Raw genomic sequence first — 24,461 nt, forward strand, 5'->3', positions numbered from 1 at the left:
TGTGTGTGTGTTAGTCACTCAGTCATGTCTGACTCTTTGTGACCCCATGGACTGTAACCCATCAGGCTCCTCTGTCCAAGGAATTCTCCAGACAAGAATACTGGAGTAGGTTGTAATTCCCTTCTCCAGGGGATTTCCTCACCCCAGGGTTAGAACCCGGTTCTCCAGCATTGCAGGCAGATTCTATATTGCCTGAGCCGCCAGAGAAGCCCATTCTGCTCCCTTCTACTCTCAGTTTCTTCCACGGACACCTCTCCACCATGACCATTCATGTTATGGATATAACAACATTTTATCTCTTTCTTTGTTACATGCTAAAGGTTCTAATTACAAACACCTCTGAGCATCACTCTCCAAGAGCTTTTTTTTTTTTTCCCAGCACCACAAACTTATTATCCTAGTTTCCATCCATTTACTGTCTCAAGAGTCCAAGTGGACTTGCTGTGCCTAGGGTCTCACAAGGCCAAAATCAAGCTATCAGCTGGACTGGACTCTCCTCTATAGGCTCTGAGAAAGAATCGCTTTTGTAGCCCACACAGATTGTTGGGAAGATCCTTTTCCTATGGTTGCAGGACTGAGATCCCCAGTGTCCTAGCAGCTGCCCACTGGGGGTTGCTCTCAGCAGGCAGAGACTACCCTCAGACTCTTTCCACATGGTCCTTTCCATAGTCAAAGACACCAATGGCGCATCAAGTCCTTCCTGCGCTTTGAATCTGGTTTCTTTCTGCTAACAACTAGAGAAAACACCCTCCTTTTCAGGAGCTCCCATAATTACATTAGGCCCAAATATAGTTTAGTTTATTAACTAAAAACAATTATATTGGTTGATGAATGTCCTTATTATATCTGCAAAACCTCTTCTGCCATTGTCTTAGTCAGTGCAAGCTGCTATAAGAGAATATCATAGACTAGATTAAACAATTTATTTCCCACAATTTGGAAGGCTGGGAGGACCAAGATTAAGGTACAGGCAACACTGGTGTCTGACAAGACTCCCTTTCCTAGTTTGCAGACATCCCCCTTCTTGTTGTACATGGCAGAGAGAAACTAAAAGAGCTCGTTAACAAAGCAGGGCAAAGGCTAATAGAGTTCTGCCAAGAGAATGCATTGGTCATAGCATACACCCTCTTCCAATAACACAAGAGAAGACTCTACACATGGACATCACCAGATGGTTGACACCGAAATCAGATTGATTATATTCTTTGTAGCCAAAGATGGAGAAGCTCTATATAGTCAGCAAAAACAAGACTGGGAGCTGACTGTGGCTCAGACCATGAACTCCTTTATTGCCACATTCAGACGGAAATTGAAGAAAGTGGGGAAAACCACTAGATCATTCAGGTATGACCTAAATCAAATCCCTTATGATTATACAGTGGAAGGGAGAAATAGATTTAAGGGATGAGATCTGATAGACAGAGTGCCTGAGGATCTATGCATGGAGGTTCATGACACTGTACAGGAGACAGGGATCAAGACCATCCCCAAGAAAAAGAAATGCAAAAAAAAAGCAAAACAGCTGTCTGGGGAGGCCTTACAAATAGCTGTGAAAAGAAGGGAAATGAAAAGGAACAGAAAAAAGGAAAGATATACCCATTTGAATGCAGAGTTCCAAAGAACAGCAAGGAGAGATAAGAAAGCCTTCTTCAGCAATCAATACAAAAAAATAGAGGAAAACAACAGAATGGGAAAGACTAGAGATCTCTTCAAGATAATTAGAGATACTAAGGGAACATTTCATGCAAAGATGGGCTCAATAAAGGACAGAAATGGTAGGGACCTAACAGAAGCAGAAGATATTAAGAAGAGGTGGCAAGAATACACAGAAGAACTATTAAAAAAAGATCTTCACAACACAGATATCACGATGGTGTGATCACTCACCGAGAGCCAGATATCCTGGAATATGAAGTCAAGTGGGTCTTAGAAAGCATCATCACGAACAAAGCTAGTGAAGATGATGGAATTCCAGTTTAGCTATTCAAATCCTGAAAGATGATGCTGTGAAAGTGCTGCACTCAATATGCCAGCAAATTTGGAAAACTCAGCATGGCCACAGGACTGGAAAAGGTCAGTTTTCATTCCAATCCCAAAGAAAGGCAATGCCAAAGAATGCTCAAACTACCACACAATTGCACTCATCTCACATGCTAGTCAAGTAATGTTTAAAATTCTCCAAGCCAGGTTTCAGCAATATGTGAACCGTGAATTTCCAGATGTTCAAGCTGGTTTTAGAAAAGGCAGGGGAACAAGAGATCAAATTGCCAACATCCGCTGGATCATTGAAAAAGCAAGAGAGTTCCAGAGAAACATCTATTTCTGCTTTATTGACTATGCCAAAGCCTTTGACTATGTGGATCACAATAAACTGTGGAAAATTCTGAAAGAGATGGACATACCAGACCACCTGACCTGTCTCTTAAGAAACCTGTATGCAGGTCAGAAAGGAACAGTTAGAACTGGACATGGAACAACAGACTGGTTCCAAATAGGAAAAGGAGTATGTCAAGGCTGTATATTGTCACCCTGCTTATTTCACTTCTATGCAGAGTACATCATGAGAAACACTGGGCTGGATGAAGCACAAGCTGGAATCAAGATTTCCGGGAGAAATACCAATAACCTCAGATATGCAGATGACACCACCCTTATGGCAGAAAGTGAAGAACTAAGGAGCCTCCTGATGAAAGTGAAAGTGGAGAGTGAAAAAGTTGGCTTAAAGCTCAACATTCATAAAATGAAGATCATGGCATCTGGTCCCATCACTTTATGGCAAATAGATGGGGAAACAGTGGAAACAGTGGCTGACTTTATTTTTCTGGGCTCCAAAATCACTGAACATGGTGACTGCAGCCATGAAATTAAAAGACACTTACTCCTTGGAAGGAAGGTTATGACCAACCTAGACAGCATATTAAAAAGCAGAGACATTACTTTGCCAACAAAGGTCCGTCTAGTCAAGGCTATCGTTTTTCCAGTGGTCACGTATGGATGTGAGAGTTGGACTATAAAGAAAGCTGAGCACCAAAGAATTGATGCTTTTGAGCTGTGGTGTTGGAGAAGACTCTTGAGAGTCCCTTGGAATGCAAGGAGATCCAACCAGTCCATCCTAAAGGAGATCAGTCCTGGGTATTCATTGGTAGGACTGATTTTGAAGCTCAGACTCCAATACTTTGGCCACCTGATGTGAAGAGCTGACTCATTGGAAAAGACCCTGATGCTGGGAAAGATTGAGGGCAGGAGGAGAAGGGGACGACAGATGATGAGATGGTTGGATGGCATCACCGACTCAATGCACATAGGTTAGGGTGGACTCTGGGAGTTTGTGATGAACAAGGAGGCCTGGCATGCTGCGGTTCATGGGTTTGCAAAGAGTCAGACACGACTGAGTGACTGAAGTTCACTTAATTTAACTAATCTCTTCTTACAAGTGCACTAATTCGATCCTGAGGACCTCACCCTCATGACTTCATCTAAATCTAATCATTTCCCAAAGGTCTCACCTTTAAATATCATCATATTGGGTGTTAGGTTTCAACATATGAATTTGGAAAGACAGAAACTTTCACTTCATAGCAGCCAAATAATTTAACATTACCATTTATGTGATATTTTGTTTCTAGTCCCAGGAGTTAGGTTGGAGAAACTAAGATTTCGGCTAACAGCTGAGAGATTTTTATTCCAGCCACAGACGTGCGTTCCATCTGTGCACGGCACTCTGGAAGGGCCAGCATCCGTGCCCCTGGGAGCGTCCTCAAGCAGCAGGGTCCGAGTGCTGTGAGGAGGAGCTGCCTTGGCCTCGGCTGGGGTAAGTCTGAGGTGTGCCACACACTGTCTCCCAGAGCTCCCCGGCAGGGCTGAGCTTCTCTGAGCGTACAAGCTCAGTGTCTTCATGACCCGCCCTTCACTGGCATCTCTCCCCACTTGTCCCCATTTCCTGACCCCCTGCTAATGTTTCCTGGGATCCCCCGCTAACATAAGACTTGCATTCCAATCCTTGCCTCTAATTCTACTTCCGGGGAAGCCCATTATCCAAACATTACAATGTATATCCCCGATTCTGCACTCCTACTGGGCTCTTCTTTCCATCCAGAAGACACCTCTGATGTATCATCTCCTTGTCTGTCACCCATCGTTCAAGGCTCTGGGCCAGGCTCCAGCCTCCCAATCCTCATCAGCCCTTCACTCGGGGAGACTGCCACCATCTGTGTGCCTCGCAGAAGCACAGGTCTCCCGTGAAGACGTTTACATGTGTACTGACTTCAGCTGCAATCCACAGAGTAAATCACGAGGCCCTGGGGTCAGACACCCTGTCATGTTCCTTCTCACCTCCACCAGAGCATCTGTGCTTCTGTGCAGTAGCTTTGTTCCATGTCTACGGAGACAAAGTGAGCTTTTGAGAAATGTCCCTAAATGAAACCATGTGTTTTTTCTTGAAGGACGATTCCTTATGGATTTATTTTTCTATCTTATGGGGAAATCTGGCTTTTATGCTGTATAATAAACATACCTAGTAAGACAGAGCATACGAGAGAAAAGTGCTAAAATATTCTCAATTCTGCTTTAGAACAGAGCACTGGAGCCCATGTGTTGCATAAAATAAATTTAAATAGCTTAGTGTTTTGCTACTTTGAGACCTTTTGTTAATACTGAAGCAACAAAGGTCCCTGTAAGTGAAGGAATCTGGTCATCAGAGAATTCAGTTACAAGCAGCATGAAACTGATATGGAGATCCCTGACGCTCTCACAGAGGAAGGCTTTCCCACAAGCAGCGATGTGCCAAAGCGAGGACTGGTGCCTCTGTGGACATTTCCTTAGATATGCGACCCTGACCAGCCCTGGGTCCCCAGGTTTCCTGAAGCCGGTGTGACAGCCTGATCGTGGATCTGGTGGCTTGGTTGCCGTACAGCCTATGGTGCACACCAAATGCCTTCAGGTCCCCAGCAGCTCCTAAGTCCAGTTCCCATAAATACGGTGTCCCAAGTATATCTCAGAGAAAAGCATGCCTGATCCAGGGAGATCAGATGCTGTAATAAAACCATGAGGACAGCCTGGCCCTTTCTCAGTCCCCGTGCTCCCTCTCCACTCTGCCAGTCGTGAACCGAGGCAAGGCGTGATTTCCCTTATCCCAGAAATAGTATCCCTGTGAACACTGGAACCTCAGTGTATATTTTTTAACTCAAATTTTGTTTCAGTTATAAAATTAAAAAATTCAAACACTAGATAAAAGTATGAAGAATAAAGAAAAATACCCTATATTCTAAAGATGGAGATGGCTGCAGAAAATGGTAAATGTATTAACATCACAGAGCTGTTTTCTTAAGGATGGTTGAATAGGAAATGTTATGTTATATATATTTTAATTCAATTAAAAAGTCACCCAAAGGTAACCATTATTGATATTTCAGTTTAAATCCCTGCCAGACTTTTATGAATTAAGGCATGGGCCACCATACATACACATATATTTTTATGAGATCACATAAACATAGTATTTTACACCTGCTGAATCATTTTAGCATTATCTCGGTGATCTATGTCAATTAAAGAGAAATATCATTTTATCACTAGATAATATTGAATTATATAAACTTGCCATCTTTTAACCAAGCCCCCATTATTAGATATTTAGGTTGTTAGTTTTAACCTATTATTTCTGCATACTTTTCTAAAATCAGAATTGCCAGGCAAGAATGAGACATATTTGTAAGTTTTTAATATACACTGTCAGACTACAAGCTATAATTCTACTTTATCAAAAGAAAACTTCCCTTCCTGTATAATTTCATCAACTACTCTCCTTTACTCCAGGTAAAATCATATCTCTATCTGTCTGTTCCTCTTTCTCTCTCTCACACACACACACACACACACACACACACACACACACATGACTGAACTTTAAATTCCATGTCCTGGCATCCAAGACCAGCCATGATTAGGTTTCAGCTACTTTTTTCAGATCTGAACCTCCCTTCTTGAATTCATGCATGACGCAGCAGAGTCAAGCTGGATTACTCCTAATGTTCCCATTAAGACTCTCAAGTCCCTGTCTCTGTGTCCTTCCTTCCCAGAATATCCTCACCCACCATGAACACCTGTTGAAAATGTAATTTTGCATATCAGCTCAGAGAGGATTTGTTTCACGATTCTCCACACTCCATCGTAATAATAGCTAAAGTTTACTGAAATGAACTGACCTGGTGGCTTATTTCATTTAACTGAAAACAGCCCTATGAGCTACACTGAAACTATTTCCCCCTTGCATGCAGATGAGGACACTGAGGTTAAATAACTTGCTCAAGGTCAAAAAGCTAATAAGAGGGAGAGCTGGCTCCAAACCCAGTATCTCTACCTCCAATTAATCACTGTGTAATTAACACAGGGAAATAGTTTAAGTTGGCTTTAAGTTTCTCATTGTTAAAATGCATAAAGGTAAATTAGATAACCACAAAAGTATTTCAACTCTGATATGCTATGAGATTTTAAGTGTTTCTTAAATATTTCACATCTCAGTTTGCAAGCCTTTGCATCCTTCAAAATGAGGATGAGTGTTTATTTACTGCCTACTCAGACATTCTAAGATTCCATCCACTAAGTTTCCCAGGAGACCGGAATGAGAAGTCCTACCCTGAATCAATGTCATAGCTATTACTACACTTCCCAGTGATCGACTCATTGACTAACCCAAAATCCAAAGACAGGAATCAAGACAGCACTGAGGAAATAGTGTCATAAAACTACTTTCCACCCAAGACTCAAATTTCTGGAAGCTTCCATGACAAATGCAAAATTATGCCTTCTCTTAATTTTTCATTTGAGGACTGCTGTGCAACACTCCGCAGTCTCCAGGCTTTGTACTCAGGAGGCAAAACAACACAGAACACGTGCCACAGCAGCAGAGCAGGCCCGTCAGAAACCCTAAGTCAGAGGCCAGAATGGAACAGAGGGACCTCTGTCCCACCCAGACTCATCCCCGGATCGGAGAGACGGACTTTCATCTCCATCTCTAAGAAGAGTGGCAGCCGACAGAACCAGGAACCATGCCAGGAAAAGCCAGGTCCTTGAAGCTTTGCTCAGCTGACAGACAGTGTCTAAATTCTGAAAGGTGGAAACCCATTCCTTCCAGAAAAGATTCCTGTCAAAGCAGAGATAACTTTGGGCATCAAACTAAAGGGAGTGTACAGAGCTTTTCACACCAGAGAACTCCCAGGGTGTCTCATAAGTGAATGAGAGCATCCTCAGAGTACTTTATTTTACGCATCTACATGCTAGAAATCTGGGAAGTACTCGGCCACAAAGACTTTGTGAGGTCAGAAATGGCATTTTATTCAACTTAAAATCCCCAGCACTTACCAGAGAGCTAGACACAGAGTCAATAATGAAAATATGAAGAAAACAGGAAGGGAGAGAGAATCCCAAAGAGTGAAGTCCTTAGGAGCTGTGTTACCAGTTTTGGCTTTCTTGTGATCCTCATGTCAGTTAGCATCAGTCCCAGTATAGATACCTGGGAAGAGCTACCTACCGGGGCACTGAAACTTCATGCATAAGGACAAAAATCTAGAGAGAATTAGGGACAGCCGTTAATAAATATAAAAATGGCTTTGTGTAGTGAACACCAGCATGTACTGAGTATTGTGTGCCCTGCTCTCTTTACCCGACCCCCAACATGACTCTCGGAAGCAGATGTGAGACTTGGCCCTGCAGAGGAGCAGACGCACAGGAGGGCAGACAGTCTGTGTCACATGGCCGATCAGCAGTGGAGACCGCCTTATTGGTCAAGATTTACCTGCTTGAGAACCAATGCTCGGAAGCAACATCAAAGACTCTAGAAGGAGGCAAAGCTTTGACAACAGCTGCACGAGACGACAATGCAGATGCGACGTCCAGCAGATGACGCGGGAGCGATTCCGAGTCCCTAAAACGCAACTTCTCTCCACATCGCTTCATGATTAGGGGCTTCTAGAGCGGCGACCTCAAACTTGCCTGACCACATGCTCCGAGAAATAAGGCAGTGTGAGAGTTCTTTAAACTACTGAGGAAGATCCTACTTACAACAGATTTATTTTCAAGAGTCAAAAGGAGCGCTGGGGCATGAGCTCATACTGCGCTCTTGCTGTCAGTGGAGCTGATGCACGTAAACATGAGCACGGGAGCGACAGCTGCCTTCCATCCTCTTGTCCAAACATCGCTTTTGTGACGCACTGCCAGGGAGGACCAGGGGCAATCCCAGCAAGGATTTCCGTCGCAGACCCACCTTGCTCTCCTGGCCTGAGTTCAAGTCCTCAACTCACAAGGCTCCCTTAATCCCTTGTGAAGTGAAACATTCCAAGACCCATAGGGCCTCTCACCTGGTCAGTATCCACTGAATCTCATCCTTCTCAACCCAAGTTAATGGCTCTCCTGAAAAAGTAGCTTTCTGTTGCCACTTAGCAAGCAGCTCAGCCTTCCATGAAGGTCTCCAAGGGCGCTGAGGGTTGGGTCATTCCCCACCAACCTCAGGACCCAGAACAGGCAGGGCTCAGTAGGAAGCTCATGATGGTAATTTTCCTGAGCAACCAGAAAGCTCTTTTAAAGAAATCCAAACAAGAGAAAAGCTTCATTCACAAAGCAGTTCACTGTAGCATTATTTACAATAACAAGAGAACTGGTGAATATATTAAAGATCTAGCAGGGAAGAACTCTGAATGACTTAAATGTGACATTCTCCCATGATGAAGACTACATCTCCCATGATGAAGACGGCAGACAAGACTTACGGGAGGTCCTTCCTGTCTCTGGAAAATGTATAAAATGTATAAAGTCACCTGACAAAAACACAAAGCACAGAAGTATGTAAGCCATGCAATTTTAACTTGTTAAAAGCTCACAGAAAATGAGATGGAAAGGAAACGCTCAAATGTTAATAATCCTACTATACTCTGATTTCTGTTCCTTTTTCACCCTTCTTCAACAGCTTCCGAATGATCTATAGTTGGCAAACAATCCTTCTAAAAGTAGGGGAAATGCAACACTTAATGAATTAAGCACAAAGTGGACTACTGAGTCAGCAAAGATGAAGGATGAGCAATTCATTTGGATATTTTTCAGTATAGAACTTTGCAGAATTCTCTTTCCTTCCCCAAAGATCCTAACAAGGCCAGGTTTCTGCTAAGGGTTTACTGGTTACTCCATGCAGTTTACTACAGGGCAAAGCTGCCTAGCGGTCAGTTCCTGCCATTTGGTGAAAATTAATGCTTTTGTGGATTTTCTGGGCACTTGAGAGCCCTCATACTTTCTCTTGCAGTGAGAGACAAGGAAAATTATTGACTACCTACAAATATACTTTTACAGCAGTTTCTATAGTTTAAACAATGTGTCCCAAACAACAAAGCTATTTAGGAACATTCTTCTCTAAACATTTCATGAGACGTTTTATAAAATGTTAAAACAGTTTTAAATACAAAGTTACATATAACTCATGCTTAGTAAAAAAGTGATCTAAACCACCAAAGTGAAAAAATATTTTTCTTCTCTAAAAAATTATTTCAAGTAGCCACAAGGTCAAATTGGCAATACTCAATAGCCAATAACTACAAATAAAATTAAACAGCACAACAAAACCCCTAACAAATTGGCCTCAGCACAGCCTTAGGGCTTTAAGGAAAGCTTTGAGCTACGTTCATCCACCACCTCTTCCCTAAGTGGTGTGCTGGGTAATTTCCTATGACAGCTCTGCTGGGCTATGACGCCCAGCTGCGTGGTCAAGTACCAGTCTCGATGTTGCTGTGAAGGTGTATTTTCATTCTTAATTTTTCCTTTTTGTTGGCCATGCTGGGCCTCCGTTACTATGCACCGGCTTTCCCTAGTTGTGGGGAAACAAGGCTGCTCTCTAGTTGTGGTACGTGGGTTTCTCACTGCAGTGGTTTCTCTTGTTGGGGAGCTTGGGCTCTAGGGCAGGCAGGCTTAGTTGCCCCAAGGCATGTGGAGTCTTCCTGGACTGGGGATCGAACCTGTGTTCCAGCACTCACAAGCAGATTCTTAACCACTGGACCATCAGGGAAGTCCCAAGGTATTATTTCATGTGATAAATAATTAAATCAATAGACTTCAAGTAAAGTAGATTACCCTCCAAAATGTGTGTGGGCCTCATTCAATCAGCTTCAAGATCTTAAAAGGTTTCCCAAGGAAGAAGGAATTCCCCCAGGCCTGCACTATAGAAACCCTGCCTACTGCCTGCAGCAGAATTTGGACTTAGATGGAAACATCAACTTTTAGCTGAGTATCCAGCCTACTGCTGGCCTGTCATATGCATTTCCAACTTGCCAGCCCCCATAAGAATGCACGTCAATTCCTAAAATAAATCTCAGTATCCTCCATCCCTTTTCCCCCCCTCTGTCTCTTCTGCTCCATACAGAGATAGATGGATCTAGATGTCTATAGATCTATATATCTCATGGTTCTGTTTCTCTGGAGAACTCTGGTTAATACAGGCCGAGTGGCCATAATTCTTAATTAGCTTGAGGCAGGCCCAGTTTACACCTGTTGTGGTCTAATTAAGAGCTACCCTTTTCCCTCTGAAATGTGTCCTGGCTGGCGTAATAAATCACATGCTCTCTTTACACACAGAGCTAAAGACAGATTTATGATATTCCTAAGTAATGAGCTCTTTTTGCTTAAAATGTTGTGTTTCAAACTTTCTGGTGACCCGCAATAAGAAATGTATTTTCTGTCACAAAACATAACTGAAGCCCATGATGTGCAATGCAATGATCTCTATTATATTTTATAATGTGTCATTTCAAATGCTCTCTGCAACCCACTGACTTCACAGCATGATCCATGGATGGGATCATAACTCAGTTTGAAAAGCACTGACTTAGACAAACGCAGGGCTGGCTGGCAGGCAGGGTTTGTAACTGCCCCGGGGACACGTGGTGACAGAGAAGAGGCAAGAGCAAGGCCCATGTATCAGAGATTCTACTTGGTCTATGCTCCATATAGTCTTTAATGTCACTTCTCCTAGATATAAATAAGTGAAAGTGAACATCACTCAGTTGTGTCCCTCTCTTTGCGACCTCATGGACTATACAGTCCATGGAATTCTCCAGGCCAGAATAATGGAGTGGATAGCCGTTCCCTTCTCCAGGGGATCTTCCCAACCGAGGGATCGAACCCAGATCTCCTGCGCTGCAGGCAGATTCTTTACCAGGTAAGCCACCAGGGAAGTCCCCAGCAATAGTATATATAAACACACTTTAACGGCATCATCTTTGAGGATTTAAAATAGCTCAGTTAGAATTCCATCACCTCCACTAGCCTTGTTGGGTAGTAATGTTTCCTAAGGCCCACTTGACTTCATACTCCAGAACTGATGCTCTCGAACCGTGGTGTTGGAGAAGACTCTTGAGAGTCCCTTGGACAGCAAGGTGATCAATCCAGTCCATCCTAAAGGAAATCAACCCTTAATATTCACTGGAAGGACTGATGCTGAAGCTCCAATATTTTGACCACTTAATGCAAAGAGCCAACTCATCGGAGAAGACCCTGATGCTGGGAAAGATTGAAGGCAAAAGCAGAAGGGGCAGCAGAGGATGAAGTGGTTGGATGGCATTACTGACTCAATGGACATGGGTTTGAGCAAACTTGAGGAAATGGTGAAGGACAGGGAAGCCTGGCATGCTGCAGTTCATGGGGTCACAAAGTGAGACACGACTTAACTGAACAACAAAAGAAATATAAACACACCAATTAAGAATATGATTCTGAAGTGTTTTCCTTTAGTGAATCTCCAGTTTCTTGTGAATCTTACACACAGAGAAGAGGCAAAATGATTAATACTGGCATCCTATTGGATTATGCTATCTCTAGCTTCACCTTTCTCCAGCTCAGTTTCCCTTACAGAAAGACCTATAAAGTCCAGATTCCATCTGCGGCCATTCAGTAAATATCCATGGATTGCCTGTCAGACACAGGGCAAGGCAGGATTTCCCTGTTGCAGAAACCAGTACTCGAGAAACCAAGCACCACACTCAGAGAGTGGGAGAACTCAGGTTTATTATACTGGAGGGCCCAGAGGAGTTAACACTCCAAGCTCTGAGCTCTAAACAAAGGGGTTACAGAGTTTTTATAGACAGACTCTAGTGGGCAACACTAGCTGCTAATAGGCTGGTTTAAACTAAGCAGTTTCACCTGCGTGGGAACAGCAGTCAAGACAGGGAGGGGGATGCCTGACCTTTATACAGACAGGCATGATTAAGCAGGTTGGCAGGGGCTGGGTGACTGCAACGAGCAGGGCAAGGGCGAGTGAGATAAGCTCCAGCTCCTAGTATTGTGAGTACCCACTTTCTGAGACCATGTGACTAACGTGATCCAGACTTTACAAGGAGCAAGCCAAGTTACAGAGGCAGAAGGACCCAGTGGTGATGTAAAACTTGAACTTTTCCTGTTCTTCCCTAGCCACCAAGTCCCAGCAGCTTTCAGCGGCCATAACTGCATGTCTGTATGCCAGGCTCCTTGGCCCATCTTCAGAGTTCTTTAGGCCTTTTGTCTCCTTCACTGCACACCTTTCCACGGCCGCTGCTAACACACTCATCCACACATGCACCCTGGTCCCAGCATCTCGCCATAGCCTCTGGTCAAGTATTCTTCTCCCCAGCCCCAGGCACCCTACCAAGTTTCTCCTTATCAAAGATTGCATCCCTTCCTCTTAAAACTGCCACTGTTTGCAGATGACATGATGCTATATACATAGAAAACCCTAAAACTGCTACCAGAAAACCACTAGAGCTCATTGATGAATTCGGTAAAGTTGCTGGATACAAAATTAATATACGGAAATCTGTTGCATTTCTATACACTGACAACAAAATACCAGAATGAGAAATTAGGGAAACAATCCCATTTGGCATCTTGTCAAAAAGGATAAAATACCTAGGAATAAATCCACCTCAGGAGGCAAAAAAACCTGTATTCCAAAAACTATAAGACACTGATGAAAGAAGCTGAAGGCCACACACGTGGAAAGCTGTATGGTGTTCTTGGATTGCAAGAATGAGCACTGACATAGTCACTATGCTTCCCAAGGCAATCTACAGACTCAGCGCAATCCCTATCATATCACCGGTGGCAATGGTCACAGAATTAGAACAAAAAACTAAGGCTGCCCTGGAGAGCTGAAGAAGTGAGGGGGGTCAGGGAAGCACAGGGCAGAGACGGGAATGGACATTCCCGCACAGGGCGGGAATGGACTGGAAGTGTCAGGGGAGGGGGGCAGGGCACAGGCGGTTCAGGACTGAGTGGGTGGGGACAGAGGGGGACACACCACTGGGACGCAACCAGGGCAGAGATGAGGTGCTCTTGATGGAGAGTCAATCACACACGACAAGAAAGGCCAAGGACAAGGGGACAGGAAGGTGCATCACAAAGTGATCGAGCCACAGGCACAGCTCGAAGCTCTATTCTGCCGCACTGGCTGGGGGACCCGACAAAGGCCACCTCCCCATCTCAGTTTCAGGATCTGCAGCTGTCAGACAGGAAGGAAAACCAGCACTTGGTGGGCAGCAGAGGCAATGGGCCGTGTGAGAAGGCCTAGCGGGCTGACTGCAGGCTCCCCGGGACCCGGTCCACAGCCGTCCCCTCTCCCGGGCCACCGCGCATCCCCGCAAGACTAGAGAGCTGCCTCAGGCTCCAGGCTCTGCAATTACAAAGGCACAAGGAGAGGCCGAGCGGAAAGGGACACGCAGCTTCAGTGTTTTCAGAGTGACTGTCACTCAATTAAATGCAAATACATTTTTAACCAAATGACGGTGTTTCAGAAAGCTTCCTCTTCAAGTCTGTTTGGAGAGCAAAATTTAAGATCCCTAGCACTTGCTGATGTAAATTCCATAAACCCAAGTAAGCAGACAATTGTTCAATTACCATACACATGGTCACTTGCCAATAAAACAGGAGGAAGCTAAAAAAAAAATAATGCAAATGCCTTATGAAGGCCTAGATGGCTTCAGCAACAGACTGCAAGGGACTCAACAGAGAATAAAACACCAAACTGAAACTTATTAATACAAAACCAGGCATCTTTTCTAATTAATTTTGCAGACAAGAGCTGAATAAATTAAAATTGAATATCTTCTTATCTAAAAAGTAGAAAATGATTTTTTTTTAATATCTAGGCTCTCAGCAATAAGAAACTACTAAATAGCAAGCCACAAAATTAATGTAATTAAATTCAAAGTGATATTCAGATTACAACATTAAATGTGAAATTTGACTAAAACAAAAACCAAAGCATTATTCTTCGTGATATATTGAGATAAAATCATCTTATCTAAGCCTCAAAGAATGATCTGTTCATTCTTTTGAAAGATATATTTCCATTGAGTTATGCAATATCAATGGGCAGGCAAATTATCTGAGACAGAAAAACATCAGTTAATGGAAAAATGAGAAAGTTAATAAACGAAGTCAAACTGGGTATTTTATGAGTGCTGCTGAAAATACAATTCATTGAAGTAAAATACCACCGTTATGACTGAGCATAATAAACCGACTGCTTGTCTTAAAGGCTATGTGTGATAGAAATCATTTAAATCAATTGAGTTACTGTTTCTTAGCAATTTGATAAAAAGGGAAAACAGTGTAACAGGGAGTCAAGTACTCCTTTGGGAGGTGAAAAACAAGCCAGCTGGTTTCTAAGTGCACTTTAATCTGTTTGTGTATTTTCCCCTTGTTTTTAAAAAAAAGACAGGAAAGATTTCCCAAATCAAGCTGCTAGAGTCCTGGAATTTGTAGAATTTAAATTATTATTATAGATTTGGTTATGATGGGTATTCTCTCTGTCCTCCAAGCCCCATTGGAATTGAGAGGCTGATCACCACTTACTCTAACCTTGACTTCTGGAACTGTTGAATCCTTTGGGACCAGAACTCAGATGTGAAATCCCACTCACTGTGAAACTGGGTGGAAAATGAGAACGGAGGCTCCAGAATATCTCCATGAACTAAGGCTGAGTGAAGCCATCCACGGGCAATCTTGGTTCAGCTTTTTCCCACTGCATCTTTTATGAGCATCAAAAAATGTTCACTTTGGGGAAAGCAGAAATCGTAATGCATGGACTTACTGAGAAGACCATTTCCTTTTTTTTAAGTGAAATACAGTTGATTTGGGGGAATTCCCTGGTGTTCCAGTGGCTAAGTCTCTGCGGTCCAATGTAGGGGGCCTGGGTTCGATCTCTGGTCAGCGAGCTAGAGCCCGCATGTTACAACTAAGAGTTTGCATGCCCCAACTGAGGTTCTGCAGGCTGCAACCTAAAGACCCCTCATGCCACAGCTAAATACTGAAGATCTCGCGCGCTACAGCCAAGACTCAGCACAGCCAAACAAATAACTAAGCAGTTTTTAAAACAGAAAGAAAAGAGACATAGGGGATTTACAACGTGGTGTTCGTTCCAGATACACAGCAAAGCGAGTGAGTTACACGTGCATGTGGTGCTGCTGGTTGTGGAGGTTTGGTCACTCGGTCGCATCTGACTCTGGTAATGCCATGCACGCAGCCTGCCAGGCTCCTCTGCGCGTGGGACTCTCCAGGCAAGAATACTGGCGACTGGAGTGGGTGGCCATTTCCTTCTCCAATACACACAAATACACCTATTCTTTTTCAGATTCTTTTCCCTTACAGGTTCTTATAAGATACTAAGTATAGTTCACTGTGTTATATGGTAGGTTCTTGTTGGCTATCTATTTTATATACTAGTGTGTGTATTGGAGAAGGAAATGGCAACCCACTCCAGTGTGCTTGGCCTGGAGAATCCCAGGGACGGGGGAGCCTGGTGGGCTGCCGTCTATTGGGTCGCACAGAGTCAGACACGACTGAAGAGACTTAGCAGCAGCAGTGTGTGTATGTTAATCTAAGACTCTTCCTTTTACAATCTATAATTATTAATTAAATTGTCCTTATAAATATTAAGCATCAATAATATCCTAAGGCAGGGTTCTGCAAACTTTCTCTGTAAAGAGTCAGAGAGTACGTATTTTAAGTTTTGTGATTCAGAAGGTTTCTGTGGCAGCTATTCAACTCTGCCTTGTGTGGTAAAAGCTGTGTCCCATTAAAACTGAACAAAATCAGAATCTCCCCCTCTCCTCCCATTCCAGGCATCCCTCTCAAGAGGGAACAGACCTATGTTTACCTGTGGCTGATTCGTGTTGATGTACGGCAGAAATCAACACAATATTGTAAAGCAATTATCCTCCAAATAAATATAAATGATAGATTCTTTAAAACCAACAAAATCAGGCAGCCAGCCTACAGGTTGGGCTTTGCTGACCACTGCTCTGACAATAACTAAAGAAATAAAAATGAGCTTAAAATCTAAGTGAGCTTTCCATGTTTTTCTGCCTTGGACATCCTCAAGGAAACAATCTTTTTGGATTACACAAGTTCCCCCAATTCTTTAAAGTCTCTATGAGGTTACCCTTGAAAGATGGCAAGTTATCCCTTGAGTCAACTGTGCTTCTATCTTTTGGCAGGAAGGATGGCATAAAGTCTTCACACAAATTAAAAAGAGCATACCTGGAATTGAATTGGTGGCTCCAGACTCTTATTTATCTCATTTAAGACTAGTCAGGGGCCTTGGTTTAGTGACGTGTACACAATTGGGATGAACAAATATACAACAGTAACAGCAGTCATAAAAATAAGGCATTAGAAAGGCAGAGAGTGAAATTCACCTTGGTAATCCATTCATGAAGATAAGCACTAACCCAACACACCTAGGGATTAAAGAAATCCAAGGTCTGAAAGAAATGTCATACAATCTTCCTATGTCTGCTTTATATCTTATTATTAATCTTCATGGGGATCTTCAGCTTTTTAAAGCCCCAAACTCTCTGCTTCAGGCACACTTTATGGTGGGATTAACACAAAATAGGGCCCCATGAACTTCTTGGATCTTTGTAGGTCAATATAAATATCCATCACCTGCAACCTATACAAGGTTTTCCTGGAAGTCAGGTTGACTTAGCAATGTGCAAGCCCCTTAAACCAGAGGTCCCAACTTCTGGGGTCTAATCTGAAGTGGGGCTGATATAATAATAATAGAAATAAAGTACACAATAAATGTAATGCAATTCAATCTTCCTGAAACCATCCCACCCCTGGTCCTTGGAAAAACTGTCTTCTGCAAAGATAATCCCTGGTGCCAAAACGGTTGAGGACCATTCGCTGCCTTAAGCCACTTTTAAGAATGCTACATGGAAATGAACATAGCATACTACTATGAAATTTAAGAACATTTACAGGAACTGAAATGTTAAGTGTTCATGAAAGCTGTTTTACCATTAAATGCTTATGTAAGGAAAATGAAATCCAGAAGTCATAATAAGGGTTCTGGTTTCCCAGGGAGTTTATATAGAAAACGCTAATAATTTAATATAGAATATGGACTGGGGGAGGGGAGCAGGAAGCCTGCACTAAAGGGCTTTCAGATTTGGTGAATGTAAGTCAGAAGTCTCATGGGGAGGGGGCGAGGGAGAGGCCAGAGCCTTCTCTGAACACTCCTTTGTTTTGCTGATAATTTCGGAAAACTAGAATGATGTTTGGCCAGGAGGTCCAAATATTAACAAATGTTTTCTTCTCCAAGCCGAGTGATTTCCTAAAAGCTGTAACACGCACACCTATGTTTTGCAAAGACTGAAAGCACTCTGTGCGGTGGTTCCAGCTCTGTTAGTAACACATACCACAAAGGCAATTCCCAGCAAAGTTATGTCAATAGAAACAAACAAACAAATGGAATTTTGATTCAGAAAAGAACCCGAACACACTCCCTAAGCAGACTACATTATGCATCTGTTACTGCAGGTGGGGATGAGCCCTCTTGGCTGGAATGCTCCCTAGGGCAGCAGGGTTGGTAAGCCATAGGCACAAAGAGGCAGATGCTGCTCAAAGCTTCATCTTTGCCATGGTGTATGGCGCCTTCTGATGATGTGACACACCCCGTCGCATGCGGAGGGCGACCAAATTACAAGACACCAAGTCGGAGAGATGCTTGGTGGTGTCATAACAGACAAGTTTGTGTTCTCTGCTGGGGAGAGAGGAAGCTTGTGTAACTCTTTCACCAAAGCTGGTTACTGTTATAGTTATTCCTAAATATCATTTTAAGGTAATCTGTCGGTGGCTGTGCCAGCTCTCTGACGCTGCCTGGGCTTCTCTCCAGTCACAGCGCGGGCTCCGTAGGGCAGTAGCTTCTCTTGTGGAGAGCAGGCTCTGGGGCTCAGGGCCTTCAGCGGTTGCAGCTCCTGGGCTCCCGCGCACAGGCTTAATTGTCGTGGCGTGCAGGCTTAGCTGCTCCGAGGCACGTGGGATCTTCCTGGATCAGGGACCAAACCCAAGTCTCCTGCATTGGTAGGCAGAGTCTTTATCACTGAGCCACCAGGGAAGCCCCTAAATATCATTTTTAAAGTAATTGCTTCTCTAGCCTAGTAAATGGCTTCTTCAGGGTATGAGGTTATCACTACATAAAATACATTTTACTAAGTAATCTAAAAGATATGGAATAGTATATGGAATACAGTTTTCCAGTATGAGGCAACTGTTGAGACAGGTGAATTATTCTTCATGTGTCAAAATATATTACAAGGTCTTTTGGTAGGTAATGAGATCAGAGTTGGAAGGAGAATTTAGATAGACACACAAACAGCTAATTTCGATCAAGATGAGAGACTCCACTAAGTGACGCACCCGAGGTGACCCCCCCCCCCCTCGGTGACTGCAGAAAGGAGGCTAGAACTCTCACCTCAGAGCCCCCGCGCACCCACTCAACAGGCACACACGGGGCGCCTGCCGCTTTAAGGAGAAAGCAGCTTCTAAACCTACTACTACTATTTCCTCTCCTAAACTTAAGGAAGATGGTTCTCACCTAAATTTAAGAACATCTATGGCTTAAATATCCACAGGGATCACCAGTGATACTGTATGCCATTATTAATAGAGCCAGAATCTGTTACTTTAGTTGGGCTCTTTTTTTTTTTTTTCTCAATTTTATTTTTTTTAGATTTTATAAGTCAATTCTTTCCCATCCAGACTGGTTTAAAACTGTGTTTGCTTTGGCAGCACATACACTAAAAAACTGGAATGATACAGAGAAGATTAGCATGGCCCCTGAACAAGGATGACATGCAAATTCATGAAGCATTACATATTTTTCTAGTGACTGCCAAGAGGGAGGCGGTGGTAGACAGTAAGAGTGGGAGTGTGGGATTAGCAGATGCAAACTATTATATATAGAATGGATGAACGAGGTCCCACAGGATAACACAGGAGAACTATAGTCAATATTCTGTGATAAACCATAATTGAAAAGACTATATATATATATATATATATATATATATACATACATACATACATATATACACACATACAAACATATATATATAACTGAGTCAATTTGCTCAACAGCAGCAGTTCAACACAGCACTATAATCCAACTACAATTCAATAGAGATAAATTTAAAAGAAAAAAGACTAAATTATATAAAAATTCCCATCTATGCAACTCTGTTCACGCTGTGTGGCTCTGTCCAGTATGTTCTCCATCATGTCTTTTCCTTTTCTGGTAAATTTCTCTCCTGATAACATGATTCAGGTACCATTCCCTTTCTGAAGTCTTCTCTGAGTCACACATTCCTCCTGCAAAGTGGGTAATGACCTCTTTCATGCTCAGCTTCTACCTCAGCATTTCCGTGGCTACATTCACCCATCACAGCCCTTGGTAGCTATTGGTTTACACATCTGTCTTCCATATGATGTCTTACAGAAGAGCACAGTCCATTCTTTTCATTTTGCTATTTCCAGAATCCAGCAAAGTTATCTAAGTGGTATCCAATACATGTATTTTAATGCTGAAGAGTCAGACACGACTGAGCGACTGAACTGAACTGAATGCTGAATTTGAGAGTGGACCATTCAAAATCAAGTCCGTGGAATGGGTTTAATTATCTAATGAGAAACACAAGCCTGTTATCAGCTGACAGCAAACTGTTCCCCATAGCTGTGACTTAGAAATGACCTTCATAATAGGTTAACAGTCTTAAAGTAGGAACTCAACTCAACTCAACCACAAAATCACCACCATTTCGTAAGAACTATCAAAAGAGCAGGTTGTACGAAAGCAATGATGACTAGGAATTCATTTCTAAACTTGGAAAGGGAAATTAATCAAATGATTGTCTCAATAGCCTTTTTATCCTCTATTCCCTTGCTCCATCTCCAGGATCATTCTGCATGGTTGGTTTTATCTAAGGCACCCATCCATGCTGCCTTGGCCAAATTTCCCTGGCCGCTGCCTAACCTCCAGCATTTGTCCTGCCCACTCTCTGCTTCCACCAAAGGTCAGACACGTCCATCTTTCTCAGCAGGATGCGGACAGATCTGTGCCTGTGAAGGATGTGGAGGAGCCCTGAGGAAGCATCTCACCAGTTTCTGTGTGCTGGCCTCTGAACCGGGACCCGTTCAACAACAGTGCCTTGCAGGTGATCTCGCGCCTCACGGACACCTCGTCTATCAGGCAGCTTCTGGGGTAGGTTGCTAAAATGCTAATTACTTTCAAGGGTCTGGTGGCAACCATGCAAGCTGTTTATGTAACGAGCCAAGTCAATGTCCTGTACTGGATAAAGCACTGATGAAGCTTAGAGATATCTGATCCAGGTGGCTCTGCCAGTGGTTTCTTACACACACTTAACAAAACAGCATGTTCATTTTCCCAAAGAAAGAAAAATGTAAAATAAACTAATTCAAGGGTCATAGAAATTAATTATCATTAATGTTAACATGAAAAGTTAAACAGGTTTTAAGGAGTTCTGACTGTGGGACAGTGGTTTGTTTAAAAGACAGCAAAGAAAAAAAAATCTTATACTGGAAGACGAATACATTGACCCACATGATTATTCACACTGCTTCTCACCTTTCAAGTGGTAAAGGCGCGGACATCCCCCGTGGTTCAGCAGTTGAGAATCTGCCTGCCAATGCAGGGCACACAGGTTCGATTCCCGGCCCGGGGAAGATTCCACATGCCTTGGGGCAACTAAGCTTATGTGCTCTTTGAGTCTGTGCTCCAGAGCCCGGGAACCACAATGACTGAGCCCACACCCTGCAAATACTGAAGCCTGCGTGCCCTAGAGTCTATGCTTTGCAACAAGAGAAGTCGCTGCGGTGAGCAGCCTGAGCACTGCAACCAGAGAAAGCCCACGTGCTGCAGCGAGGACCCAGTGCAGCGAAACACAAATAACCCTTTTTAAAATTAAAGGCGAAGTGGTGGAGGTTATAACAAAGTATATTTCAGAGGGTCATTTCAATCTTGCAAAGCCAATGGTACCAGGGAAACTCCCAAAGTCAGTCCTAGACTTCAGATGCTTTGAACCACCTGCCTTGCACCTAGCGGTAGTTTTGTTCCTCTCTGACACTAGATGTTCTTTTGTGCAACCATGACAAGGCAGCATCTTCCTAAACCACAGCTGTGGATGTAGGAAGTGTGGACTAAGTTTGCTCCAGCGATTCTCTACTCTTCGGAAACTGTGGCCAGCACAAGGGGAATAAAATATAATTCTGCTATTCTAGTGATGCAGGACAGATTAGCTAAGGGCCTAGGGCATCTGTTCCCACTCCAGGGCTTCTGATTCTATGCCCATCCTGATTCAGACACGCCAAGAACACACAAACACCCAGGAATGCAGTACCCAAGGCAAGTAACAAACTGAGAGGCTGATCAATCTTTGGAACGCAGTCAGCGCTCATTGCTGAATAAATTAGATCAGATGAAAACATATTTCGGAATTGGGAAATGACAGGATTATTCTAGGCTTATAGCCTTACAAAGAGAGCAACTTAAACAAGCACCGTGGTTCTCCATGCTGAAATTGGCCAGAGGATCCATTTTTCCCCTCGCACATCGGGAAAAGAAAGTTTCACATATTTTTTCAAATGGGAATGTTCAGAATCAAAGATGTCACTGCGAAAATATTAAAACACAAGCCACATTTATCCAAGTAAGTGTATTCTTTAGATTTTTTTAAAGCCCAGTTGCAAGAGAGTAGTACGCGGTGCTCTCCTGCTGCGAAAATTATGCTGCTACTATATGCAGCTTTGTCAAATATGTTTCCAAGAAAGAGTATCATCTAAGCCTGTGTGCTGTATTTCTTGTAGGCGAAGAGATAGTGAAGAAATACAAAACCGATGCAATGCTTTAAAAAGGCAAAATAAGAAAAAAACAGGCTAAAATTAAAATTCAATGAATGCAACTACATTTTATTTTGCAATGGAAAACCACATGTGCCAGAGAAATCACCTAAGGGGTCTACCTTTCTAATCAACATCAAGTATTCTATATTGGCCGGAACACCAACCCAGGACACATTTTTCTGCTTTGCTCAGAAAACAGCAGACTCTCACTTGTTCACTAGATTTGGGGGAGGTCTTGATTTCATCGTAGCTCCTAGTGCCCTGCGTAAGACTTAAGGGCCTGGGGGCGATGATCTCTGCCACCTTGTTTTTATATGTGCATGCTAAGTCACTTCAGTCGTGTCCAACTCTTTGCAACCTCATGGACTGCAGCCCACCAGGCCGCTCTGTCCACTGGATTCTCCAGGCAAGAATACTGGAGTGAGTTGCCATGCCCTCCTCCAAGGGATCTTTCCCACCCAAGGGCTGAACCTGCATCTCTTATGTCTCCTGCATTGGCAGGCAGATTCTGTACCATCAGCACCACCTGGGAAGCCCTATTTCTAGATAAGGGATTTTCATATAAGCAAAATAACTCAAAACAAAGGCTAAGGATAGAAGAAGAATAGATGAGAAAGATAGGAGATGGTATCCCAGCATGAAGCACAAGAATAAATTATGAGAACTGAGCATTACTCACTGAGCAGTGACCCCTCAAAGAAGCATGTGTCCAAGAGCCCTCTCAGACCTCCTTGTATAACATGCAAAGCAGACGGAGAAGGCAGGTGTGGCGTCCCCTGTTCCTACAGCAGCAAATGAAAGGACACTCTATGCCAACATCACCAAGATAATACACATAGGTCTCAGAGTTCCAGTGAGCCTGGGCTGTGAAAACACCCTCTCCTCTGTGAAAGGCTCCGCTGAGACTGGCTACACCTTCATCTCAGCTCTGCTAAGAACATTTATTTAGTCTTCAACGCTTTACAGACTCATGGGTCAGAAATTTTCCTCTCCTGCCTGTCAACATATATGGAAATAATGTTCTTGGTGAAAACTCAAATAACCATACAGAAAAGTGTCTTAAATTTTCAACTTGTTGCTATTCAGCAAACCCACCCACACTATTTCCTCTTTTATTGCTTTTAGTTCAAGTAGGAAGTGCTGAAATTCTAGACCTCCAATCGCGTGTGAAGGGGCCTCTTATAGCAAGATACAGCACAGGGAAGCCCAACTCAGACTGAGGATCTCTCCATAACAGGTCTTTCCTTGTCCCCTACCCACAGAAACTTATACAGGAGGGAGAGATAAGAACAGAGGTTCAGATGGACAAACATGTGGCACCACTGACGGACATGATCTCAGCATTCTAGGCCTAGAAGGAAGAGCAAATGATCGGGGTGGCTTAAAGGCACATACGAGATACCAGAGACAGTCCACAGAAATAATAACTGTCATCTGTTAATCGCCGCCTATGTTCTCTTACACACACTAACCACTTGATTGTCGCATGGCCTATGCTGATACCATGCAAGATGGATCCTTCTGTTCCCATTGTACTGAGGAAGACAGGCCACTGGGTTGAATGTCTGGACTTTTGCCTCAATAAATGTGTTTTCAAACCCAGAAGGGCGTCTTTGCTGACTTTAAAAACTGCATAGGTTCACATTGTGGGAGTTCAACTTTTACTTTGTTATGATAGCATAAGAAGTTAAAAAAAAATTTTTTTGAACTTTGCTAATCACATGAGTTTGAGTAAGCTCTGGGAGTTGGTGATGGCAGGGAAGCCTGGTGTGCTGCAGTCCATGGGGTCGCAAAGAGTCAGACACAGCTGAGCACCTGAACAAACTGAATTATACTTAAATAAGTTAGGAAAAAAAGAAATGCATTTTTATTCATATATAGAAATCACAATCGCTATTGAGTCTGCAGACAAAGGCCAGGATATACATGGAGCTAAGATTCCACGTAATCAATCCCAAGTTCCCCAGGAACCCAAAGACAGTGTGTGAAAACCCTGCCCCACACTCTCTTATTTCTGTAGGTAAATTCTCACAAAGAAAAAATAATATGTGGGACTCAAGATATTCATCCACTTTGCCTGCTGAGGCAGAGACTCAACCAGCACCAGGTATAATCTGGGTCTTTGTAACTTTGGAGAAATATGGAAAATTTGAGGAAAGCCCAGACAAGAGCAATGAAAATGATAAAAGGGCTGGAAGGTAGGAGAAAAGGCTGACGAACAAGGATTAATTAGCCTGGTGAAGAAAAGG

The 24,461-nt window shown here is 43.2% G+C and overlaps 1 protein-coding gene and 1 non-coding gene across 2 annotated transcripts in view; one reads left to right on the forward strand and one right to left on the reverse strand.

Moving 5' to 3' along the window:
* Positions 1–24,461, reverse strand: part of FAT3 (FAT atypical cadherin 3) — an 813,871-nt gene that overhangs the window by 565,013 nt on the left and 224,397 nt on the right. The window lies entirely within an intron of this gene.
* Positions 19,071–19,179, forward strand: LOC138427350 (U6 spliceosomal RNA). The gene has a single exon (XR_011251957.1). It is a non-coding gene; the product is annotated as a U6 spliceosomal RNA (small nuclear RNA).

The sequence above is a fragment of the Ovis canadensis genome, chromosome 21 (genome assembly GCF_042477335.2).
Source record: "Ovis canadensis isolate MfBH-ARS-UI-01 breed Bighorn chromosome 21, ARS-UI_OviCan_v2, whole genome shotgun sequence".
NCBI lineage: Eukaryota > Metazoa > Chordata > Mammalia > Artiodactyla > Bovidae > Ovis > Ovis canadensis.